Below are 12,779 nucleotides of genomic sequence, written 5' to 3'. Positions count from 1 at the left end.
CAAGTACTCCCTACCGTCATGGCCATTCACTAATGTCCTTCCATTGGCTACTTCACTGTGGGGTACTCTTATTTTTTTGGTTACTTTTGCACCTGCATTTAGAGAAAAGTCCGTCTCTTTCAATCCTAATCTCCTCCCGTCTCATTTTAATGGGGGCAAAGGGGTTTGCAGGAATAAAGACAGCATGTGAATTAGTTAAACTAGATACTAAGCAACCACAATCTTGGTGCAGCCATTTAGTGCTGGCTGCCAAGCCTCGCCGGCAAGCGCCTTTGGACGAATCCGCCCTGGGGACAGGAGTTTGCTGCTGCTGCGCCACCACCCCACTGCCTAATCCGCGTCACTGCCTTCCGGTCTCCAGTGAGCTGAGGTATCAGCAAGGAGCATGGGCCAAGAAATGAGCCACTGATGGAGAAATTAGTTCAGCAAAACTCGCGGCACTTTGAAGGTCTTACAGCTCCCAGGCCCAACATAAGGCTGAGCCTGTGATGCAGCTGCACCATGTTTGACGGGGCTCCAGGAGAGGCAGCAGAGCTCCCTCATCCCGCCACTGCTGCTGCCATTGCTCTCCCATGATAGGGCATGTCAGCTGCTTGATTTACACTTGTCATTCGTATACGGCTTATCATTGTTCCTGTACATTTAATGGATGCATGGAGCATGGTAAATCTTGAAACATAACCTTGTGCGCAGCGCAAACATAGCTGTGTCTTCGGTGGCCTTAGAAATCCGTGCTAGGTGTAGCATTAGCTTTCCAGTGTCCCTCACATACCGTGTACTGTGGCCTGACATTTTAGCCAACAACGTTTCGCATGCAAAGACTTGTAGGCCCCTACCTAAAATGAAAAACCTAAATATAAGCCAGGGAATGCAAACTGCTATTACCTAAGAATCCATAACTGCCAAAAAAAAAAAAAAAAGGGCACACATGATATGGTGGAATTTGGCAGGTGTGTATTGTCACAATTCAGTTTGTGCTCATTTTATTAACCTTCCATTTGGCAATATCCACAGACCTGCTGAGATTCGAGCCTGTGACCCGCAGTTTATATAAATTATCTGTTTACAGCCCAGCATACAGTTTAACTTTCCTAGAGATCTCCCATTATACATGTACTGAATCTGGGTTTGCTCACATCTTCAGACAGAATGAGATATTTTGATACACCAGCTCAGGTGCTATCAAACATTAATTCACCTTTCCTGGGTATTTCAAAGTAGACAGCAGAGTTTACTGGGATTTTCTATATTAGAATTTTGAAAAGGTCAGAAAATACAATTTATCAGAAATAAAGCGCAGTACATCTACAGATACACCATGTGATTTTTTTTTTGCTCGGTTAAACAGGATTGTCATTTGAAAAGCATAAACAATAAGTAATAACAGCTTTTTGATGTAGATAATGTGGAATATATAACTGGCAGATGAAATTCACATTATTTTCAAGCAACCACACGCCATGCGTGACTCGTTTGTTTAGCTTTTCATTTTACTTGTAGTTTCTTCTTTTCACGTTATAGGCAAGCGTCCTTCTTTCCCACTACCCAAGAATTTTAGCATTGTTCATGCTTTACGCATAAGGCAAAGTTACGTAAATAGGTTCACTGCTCCACCTAAATCACACCAACCTCGGCTAGGTCAAGGATGGTTTCAGGAGCAGATGCTCCGTTCTTTTTAGTTTGATGGTTGTTTTTTCCAAGGAATGTTAATGTTAGCCTATTAGTAATTAGATCCTCGCATCTGCATTTGAATAGAGATATCTGCCTCTTACCAACTAGGCTGTTTGACCCTTGATTGTCTTGAAGAAACAAGCATTGGCAACTTCGCCTCTGCGAAATCTATTGGTTTTGTCGATATTTTTTAGACATGTTACACAGCAACGCGAGGTGCTGTACAGCATGCCTTAAAATTAAGAAATTAAAGTGCTATGACGCGGCCACCGTTGATTGCGTCATAGCACTTTAAAAAACAACAACTTTTTGCTGCTCAGCAACTCGCGCTACAATGTAACATGTTTTAAAAAATTGACTTTGCCAATGCAGTTTTAGAAATTGAGATTTTCTCCGCTAATTCCCGAGTGTTAAGCATGTGTATGCTCTAAAAACAAGTAGGAAACGCGTTTCAAATGTGGTTTTAGGTAAAAATGTGTCCATCAAATAAACGGCTGCTCTTGGTTTACTACGCTTAGATGTCAGCAGACTAGTGGGTGTTACTCCCAAAATGTTGGTTCGGTCTAATTCGTTGCTGTGGAAATTTAAAGTGAAGTCTTTTGTTGAGTTGCCTCGACGTGGGGTGGGGTGGGGTGGAGTGGGGTGAGGGGGTGCTTAGAGAACCTAGAGACACTATACCGCCTGCAACGGAAAGTGTCAGTCATGGCTTTGTGAGTTTCTTGATGTTGCTTGTCTGATTGGCGCGAGGATTACCTTCCCTCTTTGGGGTTGCAGGAGGTGGGGGAGGGGGAGCGGAGGGAGGGGCAAGCAGATGCGCCCAACAGCAGTTTAAGTTTGTCCTAAAACGCTTCTACTTGCCTGTGAACGGGACTGTAAAATCCCAGCTGCCAACTACAGAAAACTGCAATTCACATTTTACAGCCGTTGTCGCGTCGCTTATTGAATCAGCTGCCCCCAGTGTAATCTAACTGGGAGTAGTTGGGGCGAAGGCCCGCGACCATCGGGAGCTCAGAGTGGCCGGAGCGGAAACCCCACCGCGCCCCTGAGCAAAGGTATCGCGCCAAATTCTGGCGCACCAAACAAAGGATTCCGTGAGAGGGCGGAAGCCCCCCCCCCTTGTTTCCGGCCCCATCGTAGGGGCAACGTCGAGCGGAAACGGAAGGGAGGGGGTGCAGCAAGGAGTATCAGCCAATAAGGGGGGGGGGGGGTGCAAATTTTTGAATCTAAACAAGGAGAGGGGGCCACAAATTCGTTTAAAAAGGGGGGCTGCCCGGCACCCTGGTCAAGCGCAGGTGACCGGGCAGCCGAGTGGAGGAAGACGTCCAGACGACCATCCCATCGTGCATCCAGGCGAAGCTAAGGAGAAAACAACGAGGGGACCGCTCATCGTAGCGACGCGACCCTCGCCACTGGACTCACCTACAGCTTGGGCCAAGCGCAGGTGACCGGGCAGCCGAGTGGAGGAAGACGTCCAGATGACCATCCCATCGTGCATCCAGGCGAAGCTAAGGAGAAAACAACGAGGGGACCGCTCATCGTAGCGACGCGACCCTCGCCACTGGACTCACCTACAGCTTGGGCAGCAGCAGGCACCCAACGGCAGCCAACCCTACCGGCATACACCCGGCAGCTTTTTCTCAACGTTCAGCATATGCAGGAGGGCAACGAGGGGACCGCTCATCGGAGCGACGCGACCCTCGCCCCGGGACTGTGCAGCAGACTTCGCGGCGCTGCTGCGGCCCGTCCTAGAGTCACGCAGAGCGGCAGCCATCCCCCGGGAGCCGGAGAAGGACCCATCGGGGGGCGGTGTGAAGAGAGACTGCACCCGTCCACCCCCCCCTTTGCAAAACCAGGTACCTTGCCTGTGTCCTTGAGACACGCGGAGCGGCAGCACTCGGTCCGTGCGGGGCCCAGTCCGCTCTCCCCCGGCCGCCATCCCCCGGGTGCGGTGTGAAGAGAGACTGCACCCGTCCACCCCCCGTTTCAAACCATCACCTTACCTGTTCCGGGCCGCGAGAGGGAAAGACGTGGCCCGGCCAACGAAGCAGAGGACGAGAGGACGGGCAGTGCACGCGGCCGCGGGGCCCCGGAGGTACACGCGGCCGCACAGGAACAGGGAGCGAGAAGGGACAAACTCACCTTCCCCGGGCCGCGAGGAAGCAAACCGCGGCCCGGACTTCTTTCCTGACGCATCCGTACACGACATCAGGCCGATCGGGCCTAACAGGGGGCCACACCCACAAAGAGGCGGGGCCACAGGGGGCTCGGCCCAGCACAAACAGCCTGCACGCGGCAGGGAGCAGGATTAGAGGAACGGAAACGCATCCGAGCTGTGCATAAAATAAAAAATAAAAAAAACTTTTAGCGCAGACACATCCCAGCTGTTACAGGCAGAGCCATCACAACCCCACTCTATTGCACAAGGGACAAAGCGGTGCATGGACCGAGGCAACAGCACACCGGGTCAACGAACCTGAAGAAACCAGCTAAGTGCACACCAAGCGAAGTACAGCCGGGGACAGCCAGAGAGGCGACGCGACCCGGCTGTAGAAACACCACACGGGCATCACCGGGGTCAGCCCCCATCTAGGGCGACGCGACCCGCGCATTGACCAAGTGTGTGCAGGGTCAGCCCAGTGAGGCTGAAAGCAGCACCGATCAAGGCCCTTGGGGGACAGAGCAACATGGAGACCGCAGAAGCCAGCGAGGGGCTCGATTTAGAAGAGATCATCAAAGCGACCAGGGAGGCGGCGACCACACGCAGCAAGGACTGGATCCTGAAACAAATAAGAGGAGCAGGAGCAAGCAAAAAGGAAACGCAAGAAGCGCATGGGGACAGCAGCGCGACTAACCCAACGGGAAGCGAAGTGACGCCCCCAGAAACAAAGAAGCGACAGAGAAATACGAGCAGGGGAGCAAAGAGAGGGGACAAGAAAGAGACAGGCGAGCCCACGGAAGGGGCAACCCCGGGGCCAAGCAAGAAAGCGAAGACATCAAATGGTGAGCAAATTAGCATAATTGTGCAAGAATGTCTGAAATCAATGGCACCACTATTATTTGTAAAGCCAGGGGGGGGGCAAGTAGACGAAACACCTAGGGGCACAGAACTAAGGGAAGGCTCCCCTCCCAGAAGGGCAAACGAAAAATACCCCCGGGTAGTCAGGGCAGGCACAACACCTGAGAGAAGCATATCACCAGACAGTGGGGGGGAGGAGCCAGCCCTCCCAAGATCCCCGGCCCGACCCACACAAGCCTGGGGTTCAGGGCCAAGGGAAACGGCGCGCAGGCGGCGCCACACAACAGCAGACGGGCAGGCTCCCGAGACATACAAAAGGGGGACCCTAGGTAAACCCTACATGGTGGCAAGGGCCCCTGGGCTGGCAGGCCGTATCCCGCTAGCAGTGAAGGAGAGGATATGGCGCAGGGAGTTCATAGACATTTTCACCCTCCTTGAGATTCAGGTAGAAGGGCTAGACTTAACCACAGTTGACAAAAAGGAGGAGGAAAGGAGAGAGCGCACCAGAGTTAGAAAGGAAAGGAACTTTGACAACTGGCTTGATGCCTTTAGGATCATGGCGTGTATAATAGTGGAGAAGTTCCCCCATTGCGCAAAGGACCTGTGGCTTTACGAAGCAAAGATACACGAAGCACAAAGGCAATTCACAGGGGAAGCCTGGCTAGAATATGACAAAGGGTTCAGGTTAAAAATGCAAGGGCACCCAGACATGGAATGGGACGATGAAGATGTAGCGGGGTACATGCATAAAATGATGGTAGCAAGGGAAGCTAGGAACTGGGCCCACAAGGGCGAGCAGCCCTTTCGCGGGAGCTTCCAGAAAAGCAGGCATGAAAAGGGCAAGCCCTACCAAAAAAGACAGCCATACACACAATGGAAAGGGACCCAAACTGGGAGAACGGTGTCAGCAATTTGCTATAAATTTGAAAAAGACGAGTGCACATGGGGCGCGGCATGTAAATTCAGACATGTATGCTCGGCATGCGGGGGAGGCCACCCCGCATCAGAATGCAAAAAAGGGGGCGGCGGCAGCTTCAAGCGAGAGAAAGACAAGAAGAAATAAATACACCAACCACATATCCTGGCTAGGGAGAGATGTAGAACTAGCGGCATCCCCCATCAACACGGTCAGGTTAAGACAGCTGGCCAACGAATACAATAACCAACAAGACGCAAAGTTAATATGTGAAGGGTTCGAGCAAGGTTTCAAGATACCGTCCACGCTCTTATCAATTAATAAAAAACCAAAGAACCTGCGCTCAGCAAGCGAATACCCCGAAGTGGTAAAAGAAAAAATTAAAAAAGAAATACAGCTAGGGAGAGTAGAGGGCCCCCTCCCCTCTGCTCCCCAAAAACTGACAATATCCCCCCTAGGAATAGTCCCCAAAAAAGAGGCAGGCAAGTTCAGGCTCATCCACCACTTGTCTTACCCAGAAGGCGGGTCAGTGAACGATGGCATAGACCCGGCACACTGCGCGGTAGGATACGCATCAGTAGATGATGCAGTGGATTTACTGCGCGCGACAGGGCGGGGCGCGCTAATGGCTAAAGCAGACATCGAAGCAGCCTTTAGGCTCCTCCCGGTACACCCGGAGAGCTACCACCTGTTGGGGTTCAGTTTTGAGGGCAAAACTTACTTTGACAAAGCCATGCCCATGGGCTGTTCCATATCTTGTGCGTACTTTGAGAAATTCAGCACCCTCTTAGAATGGGCATTACACAAGCGATACCCCAGGGGCGGGAAACTGCACTACCTCGATGATTTCCTATTTATAGGCAAACCCAATGGGCCTGAATGCCAGGAGTTACTGGACGCATTTCAGTCCCTGGCCTCTTCACTGGGCGTGCCTCTGGCGGAAGACAAAACCTAAGGGCCAACCACTAAGCTAGTATTTCTGGGAATTGAATTAGATTCAATAGCAGGTACATCCAGCATGCCGCCAGACAAAGTTAAATACCTACAGACCAATATAAATGGGTTGCTGGGGAGGCGGAGAGCTCCAAGAGCTCATAGGCAAGCTAAATTTCGCCGCCAGAGTATTTTCCAGGAGACTCTCTCAGCTGACCAGAGGGTTGAACAAAAAGCACCACCACATAAGACTTCCATCCGGGGCCAAACAAGACCTGCAGACATGGCAAGCATTCTTAGCAGAATTCAATGGGACCCTCATATGGAGGGAAGGGTGGTTGACGGCTAGGCAAATAGAACTATACACAGACGCGGCAGGCAGCACAGGCTTCGGGGCAATATTGAAAGACAGGTGGTGTGCCATGAAATGGCCAGAATCTTGGGCAGCACGTGGCCTGAACAAGAACATCACACTTTTGGAACTATTCCCCATCGCAGTGTCCCTAACAATCTGGCAGGAGCAGCTGAGAAACATGAAGCTCACTCTATGGTCAGACAACCAGGCGGTAGTGTACGCCATCAACAGAGGGTCCGCTAAATGCGCAGCTATTTTAAGGTTGTTGAGATATATGGTGTTCAGCCAGCTGGAAGGCAATTTAGAAGTAAGAGCTAGACATGTGCAGGGCTCAGCAAACTCTAAAGCGGATGCCCTCTCTCGTTTCCAGATGGAAAAATTCAGGAGCTTGGCCCCCGAGGCAGAGGAAGAGATGACCCCATTTCCACACAGCCTGTGGGACTGGTAGAGGGGACTTAGCAGCTTTAATTGCCCACGCCTTGGCACCAACAACAGACAAGTGCTACACAACGCACGCAGCCAGAGTGCTAGCAGTGACAGGCCTAAAGTCCTGGTCTCACCACGAAGAGTCACAAAAAGCGGTAGAACGCTTCATACAATGGGCATTCCTAGAAAAGAAAACAAAATCATGGGCACAAGCCCACCTAACAGCAGTAGCACACGTTGGTAAGCTGGCAACGGGCAGGGACCCCAAGAGCTCCCACGACATAAAAACGGCAATGAAGGGTTGGCGCAGGCTGGAAGGGCCAGCGGTGGACAAAAGGCACCCCATAGATTTCAGTACACTGAAACGACTGTCAGGAACCCTAGGGGCCATATGCCGCAACAAATTTGAGCATAGACTCTTCAAGACGGCTTTCTCACTGGCATTCTTTGGGGCGTTCAGGATAAGCGAGCTAGTGGCCCCGGCAAAAACAGGCCACAAGAATGCAGGAATCCAAAGAAACGACGTGCACATAGGCCAAAGTCAAATGGCAATCATACTCAGAAAGTCCAAAACAGACCAGCTGGGAAAAGGGGCAACGATAAAGCTAAATTGCATCGACGACCAGGAGGTTTGCCCAGTGTGCAACACCCGGGAGCTACTACAGCTCATCCCCGGAACGCAAGGCTCACTCCTAACACACGAAAATGGGGAATGCCTGAGCCTGTTCCAATTCAAATCAATACTCAGAAGGGCATTGGCCAAGGCGGGGCTCCAAGCCAATAATTTTGGCACCCACTCTTTCCGGATAGGGGCGGCCACCACAGCAGCCCGCCACGGCATGTCAGAAACAGGCATCAAAGCAGTGGGTAGGTGGCGCTCCAAGGCCTACAAAAGATACATTAGGATACACCAAGGAGGCGACTACCCCTAAAGAACCGGAACAGTCACCACACAATCTCCCTTTCCACCCACAGGTACACATAGAACGGCATGGGTGGTCGGTCACTCCTTCATCCACAGAACAAAAACTTGGTGGGAATCAGCGGCCAGCACCGGCAGGCAACTGCCACATTGGACTAACATAAAATGGTTCGGTTTCCCAGGCATGAAGTGGGAGCACTTCATGAACAGAATCGACGAGCTCTTGGCCTCCCAGCACCACGCACCAGACGTACTGGTAATCCACCTGGGGGGGAACGAATTGGCTCAACTAGGGAGGAAAGGCCTGTTGGAGGCCATAAGGTCAAACCTCACAGCAGCAGCCAGACGCTTGGGTGGGACCACTTTGATCTGGTCAGAAATCATCCCCAGACAGCAATGGAGGGGGGCCATATCAACGGGCGCCCTGGACAGATCACGGAAGAAACTGAATGTCGCGGCCAAAAAATATTGCATCCAAAATGGCTGGGAGAGTGTAAGGCACGGGCTAATCAACCTTCAAAGACCAGAGTATGTTGCAGCAGACGGGGTACACCTATCCAGGAAGGGGACAGAATTATTTTGGGACAACCTGTGGGCAGCTTTACGGCTCGCCGGTTGCAACTAAAGCAAACAAAGGGGGAGCCGCCCTTGAGCGGTAACCCAAAGTGCGGCGTGGCGGAAAGAAAGGAAAAAAGAACTACAAAGGCCACACCCAGCGCAGCGGGGTGGCAAGGCTACTTACCTTGGGATGCCTCACGGCAGGGTAAGACAGTCAGGGGAGGTACTCAGTAACACGGCACTCGCAGCCCGGGTCCACTGGAGAGCGGGACACAAGGACCAAAACAAGGTAGCGAGCTAAGCCTAAACGAAAATACGAGTACACTCCTAGCGAAAAATGACGGACAAACGCGGGAGAGTCATTGAAAACAAAGAGCAAGCAGCATGTAATAGATAATTATCGTCTAATTAGAAAGTTGTTAAAGAAAGTGATTATGACACAAATGTATCAAGGTATAATGAATTTATGGCCTTTACAACAACACGTAAGATTGATTTATGGCCCTCATAAAAGAAGGGCTGACATGCTGTAAATAATCCATCAATAAAACTGCGGCCAATATGTTCCAACAAAACTACAGACTGTTATCTTCTTTGCGGGAATGGGCCGTCTGGAGGGGTTTGGGGCGAAGGCCCGCGACCATCGGGAGCTCAGAGTGGCCGGAGCGGAAACCCCACCGCGCCCCTGAGCAAAGGTATCGCGCCAAATTCTGGCGCACCAAACAAAGGATTCCGTGAGAGGGTGGAAGCCCCCCCCCCCCCTTGTTTCCGGCCCCATCGTAGGGGCAACGTCGAGCGGAAACGGAAGGGAGGGGGTGCAGCAAGGAGTATCAGCCAATAAGGGGGGGGGGGGCGCAAATTTTTGAATCTAAACAAGGAGAGGGGGCCACAAATTAGTTTAAAAAGGGGGGCTGCCCGGCACCCTGGTCAAGCGCAGGTGACCGGGCAGCCGAGTGGAGGAAGACACCCACCCACCCACACCAACAGATCAGCAGGCACCCAGAGCGTCGCAGGCTGGGTTACGAGATGGGAACAGCTACAAGAAGCTGAAAGAAAGGAAAAAAGAACTACAAAGGCCACACCCAGCGCAGCGGGGTGGCAAGGCTACTTACCTTGGGATGCCTCACGGCAGGGTAAGACAGTCAGGGGAGGTACTCGGTAACACGGCACTCGCAGCCCGGGTCCACTGGAGAGCGGGACACAAGGACCAAAACAAGGTAGCGAGCTAAGCCTAAACGAAAATACGAGTACACTCCTAGCGAAAAATGACGGACAAACGCGGGAGAGTCATTGAAAACAAAGAGCAAGCAGCATGTAATAGATAATTATCGTCTAATTAGAAAGTTGTTAAAGAAAGTGATTATGACACAAATGTATCAAGGTATAATGAATTTATGGCCTTTACAACAACACGTAAGATTGATTTATGGTCCTCATAAAAGAAGGGCTGACATGCTGTAAATAATCCCTCAATAAAACTGAGGCCAATATGTTCCAACAAAACTACAGACTGTTATCTTCTTTGCGGGAATGGGCCGTCTGGAGGGGTTTTCCCTTCATTTTGTCCTGGACGGCATCATCCTTCTAAAGGCAAGGCGCTAAGCGGAAGCAGACAGATTGAGCACTTCATTGCCTCGCCTGGGGTACCAAGTGCCTTATAGATGCCATTCTACGAGCGCACAACGTACAACTGTGTCATGTGAAACCAAATGGAAATGTCAAGCATGAAGTAGTTTATTTCCACAACGTCACAAAATAGACCGGAATTACTCAAAATATTAAATAAAATGTTAACATCTGCTCAGTCGTTTAGCTTAAAAATATGAACTTACCTTAAATTTAGAGTTAGTTCTTTCTGCATATATACTAGATCTGATTGTTGTTCATTTTATGCAAGTATAATTTATTTTACCCTACTAAGATTTATTGTAGTACAAATATCCGTGTTGCTGAATTAATGGTTTGAGGACATTGAATCAGCCTTAATACACTCTTTGCTGCAGTTATTGTTAAACTGTTCTCGACAGTCAAAGAGCAATTGTACGCCTGGATGTAGATAGGTCAATTGGCAATGGTTTCAATATTTAAATGTGCATCCAACGAGCGAACTTTTTACTGCCTGTTTCTGTATTTCAGGTGCTGGTGATATGAGCTGCCATGATAGAGGACACCGACCCTCAGGCAGTCCTGGCTACGTGCCACACCTCATCCTGTGTGCAATCAAAAATCAACCAATGTGCCACAAGCTAGCGGCGCGGTGAATACCGAATTGCCGGGAACATCTTCATGCAGAATACAATGAAACCTGCCTCCTATTCAGAGTTGAAGATAGTGCCACTAAGGGCTTGTGTTGGCGAGGCTTTTAGTCTTGCGCTTGTTCGCAGTGGTCCTGCCATCGCAAGTCTGCTTTAGACTCAGGAACACTGCTATGCGTGGTTCAAAAGAATACCCTTAACATTCGTCACCTAAATGCAAGTGTTAACTTGTAGTACATGTAGGCTTCTTGGCTTTGCTCCACCATTCACATCTCCCAAAAAGCACCAAGGTCCAGTAATACAGCTCCTTTCGATATTATTTGGCGATATGGGTGTTAATGTCTTACAAATACAGACTATGACGCACAAAAGGTTGGAACAGGGTAATAGATATTCATTAGGGTGGTCCCGCATGCAGGCCCTGAGCTGAAGGGGTTAACCAGCTTTGCCTACAGCCATGGACCCATCACCATGAGCAGCAGTGTGCCCCTTATAATGGAGCCCTACAACAAATGGCCTTTCCATAGTTTTAACAACTTACATTTAATTAACAGATCATGTTAGGTCCGACCTAGGTGACTGAGGTGCTATTTTCTGTAAATAAATATCGTGTGCAATATGTATAACCCCATTTCTAATTATTTAGACTTATAGAGTCCACCTCTTTATACAGAACTAACAGTGTCTCAATGAAATAGTAGAATGCACCTCATGGAGAGGTGGAAGGTATTGACAGCCCAACAAGTTAACATCTATTCCAGCTTAATCTTCGAAGAAAGTATGGATGCCTCCTAGGAAGCTGATTTCTCATCCGAAAGAAATCCAAAATCTTGCAGCTATGCAGGATTGCCACCAGCACACAGTACATGTTGGCTTGGACAGCAAGCACTCAGAGTAATGAGATAGGGTCCTTTGGAAATACTGCATCATCGAAAATGGTGGCGGAAGGGTGTTCAGAAAAGTGGCAGGTGTAGAGCTCATGTTCGACAGTGTTCCTTTGATTTGTAATTTACATGTTTTGGGGAGGGGCAGTGAATATAAATACATTGCAATGTAATGGCTTTTTGGTGTAGTTTCCACACCTTGTACTTTCTCTGCAACTGACATTTCCTCAGGAATTCTTTTTTAATCATTGAAAGATACATATTTGGGCAGTTTCTGGTAATGACTAAAAAAACATGTTTCTCTTCTCCGGTGAATGTATGTCAGTCACTCCTGTGATGTATTCAGAACAGCTGGAACTGAAATAACAAACTGTTTGAAGCCTACCAGCTCTTTGTTAACAAACTCTTAGTAAAGTTGTTCCAAAAAACACAAACGGGTATCTTGAGTCTGTGAGAATGAGGTTGGAAGCTATAAGATTTTACTAAGGGACCAACCCTACTGTGGTGTAATTACTAAAGGCCTGAGTATTGAGGCAGGACTGAAAAAGTAGGACTTAAGTGTAATAATCAACCCACTTCTGGTCTCTTCTGGCGTGTTTCTACTCAAAGGTACAGTGGTCTGCATGGGCCACAGGGTCTCAGAGCAAACTAAGGCAATGCAGTTTTGGGCTTGGGTGTGTATAACATCTGGAATCTAGAAAAATCTCTAGTTGCCAAAAAGCAGAGCTAAGAGCAATGTGCACACTGCATTAATTGTAGGACTGTAGTCTAGAATTTAAAAAAAGCATTGGTAAAGTCAATAGGTCTGGCCTTTGCAAGAGCTATTGGTTTAATATATTTTAG

General features: G+C 49.5%; 1 protein-coding gene across 6 annotated transcripts in view; it reads left to right on the top strand.

Moving 5' to 3' along the window:
- The window catches only part of ZNF410 (zinc finger protein 410), a 142,822-nt gene extending 130,452 nt beyond the window's left edge, over positions 1 to 12,370 (top strand). For 4 of the 6 annotated variants that reach the window (XM_069208517.1, XM_069208516.1, XM_069208513.1 and 1 more), the window contains one exon: positions 10,934 to 11,071. The gene's annotated coding sequence lies outside the window, so the exon portion shown is untranslated. Of the gene's footprint in view, positions 1 to 10,933 lie in introns of all 6 variants that reach the window. The other 2 variants (XM_069208512.1, XM_069208515.1) reach the window with 1 other exon arrangement.
- Positions 12,371 to 12,779: the final 409 nt, after the last annotated feature.

Source organism: Pleurodeles waltl, chromosome 9, assembly GCF_031143425.1.
Source record: "Pleurodeles waltl isolate 20211129_DDA chromosome 9, aPleWal1.hap1.20221129, whole genome shotgun sequence".
In the NCBI taxonomy this organism is placed as follows: domain Eukaryota; kingdom Metazoa; phylum Chordata; class Amphibia; order Caudata; family Salamandridae; genus Pleurodeles; species Pleurodeles waltl.
Note: the sequence above shows the minus strand (reverse complement) of the source record. Positions and strands in the feature narration are given on the sequence as shown.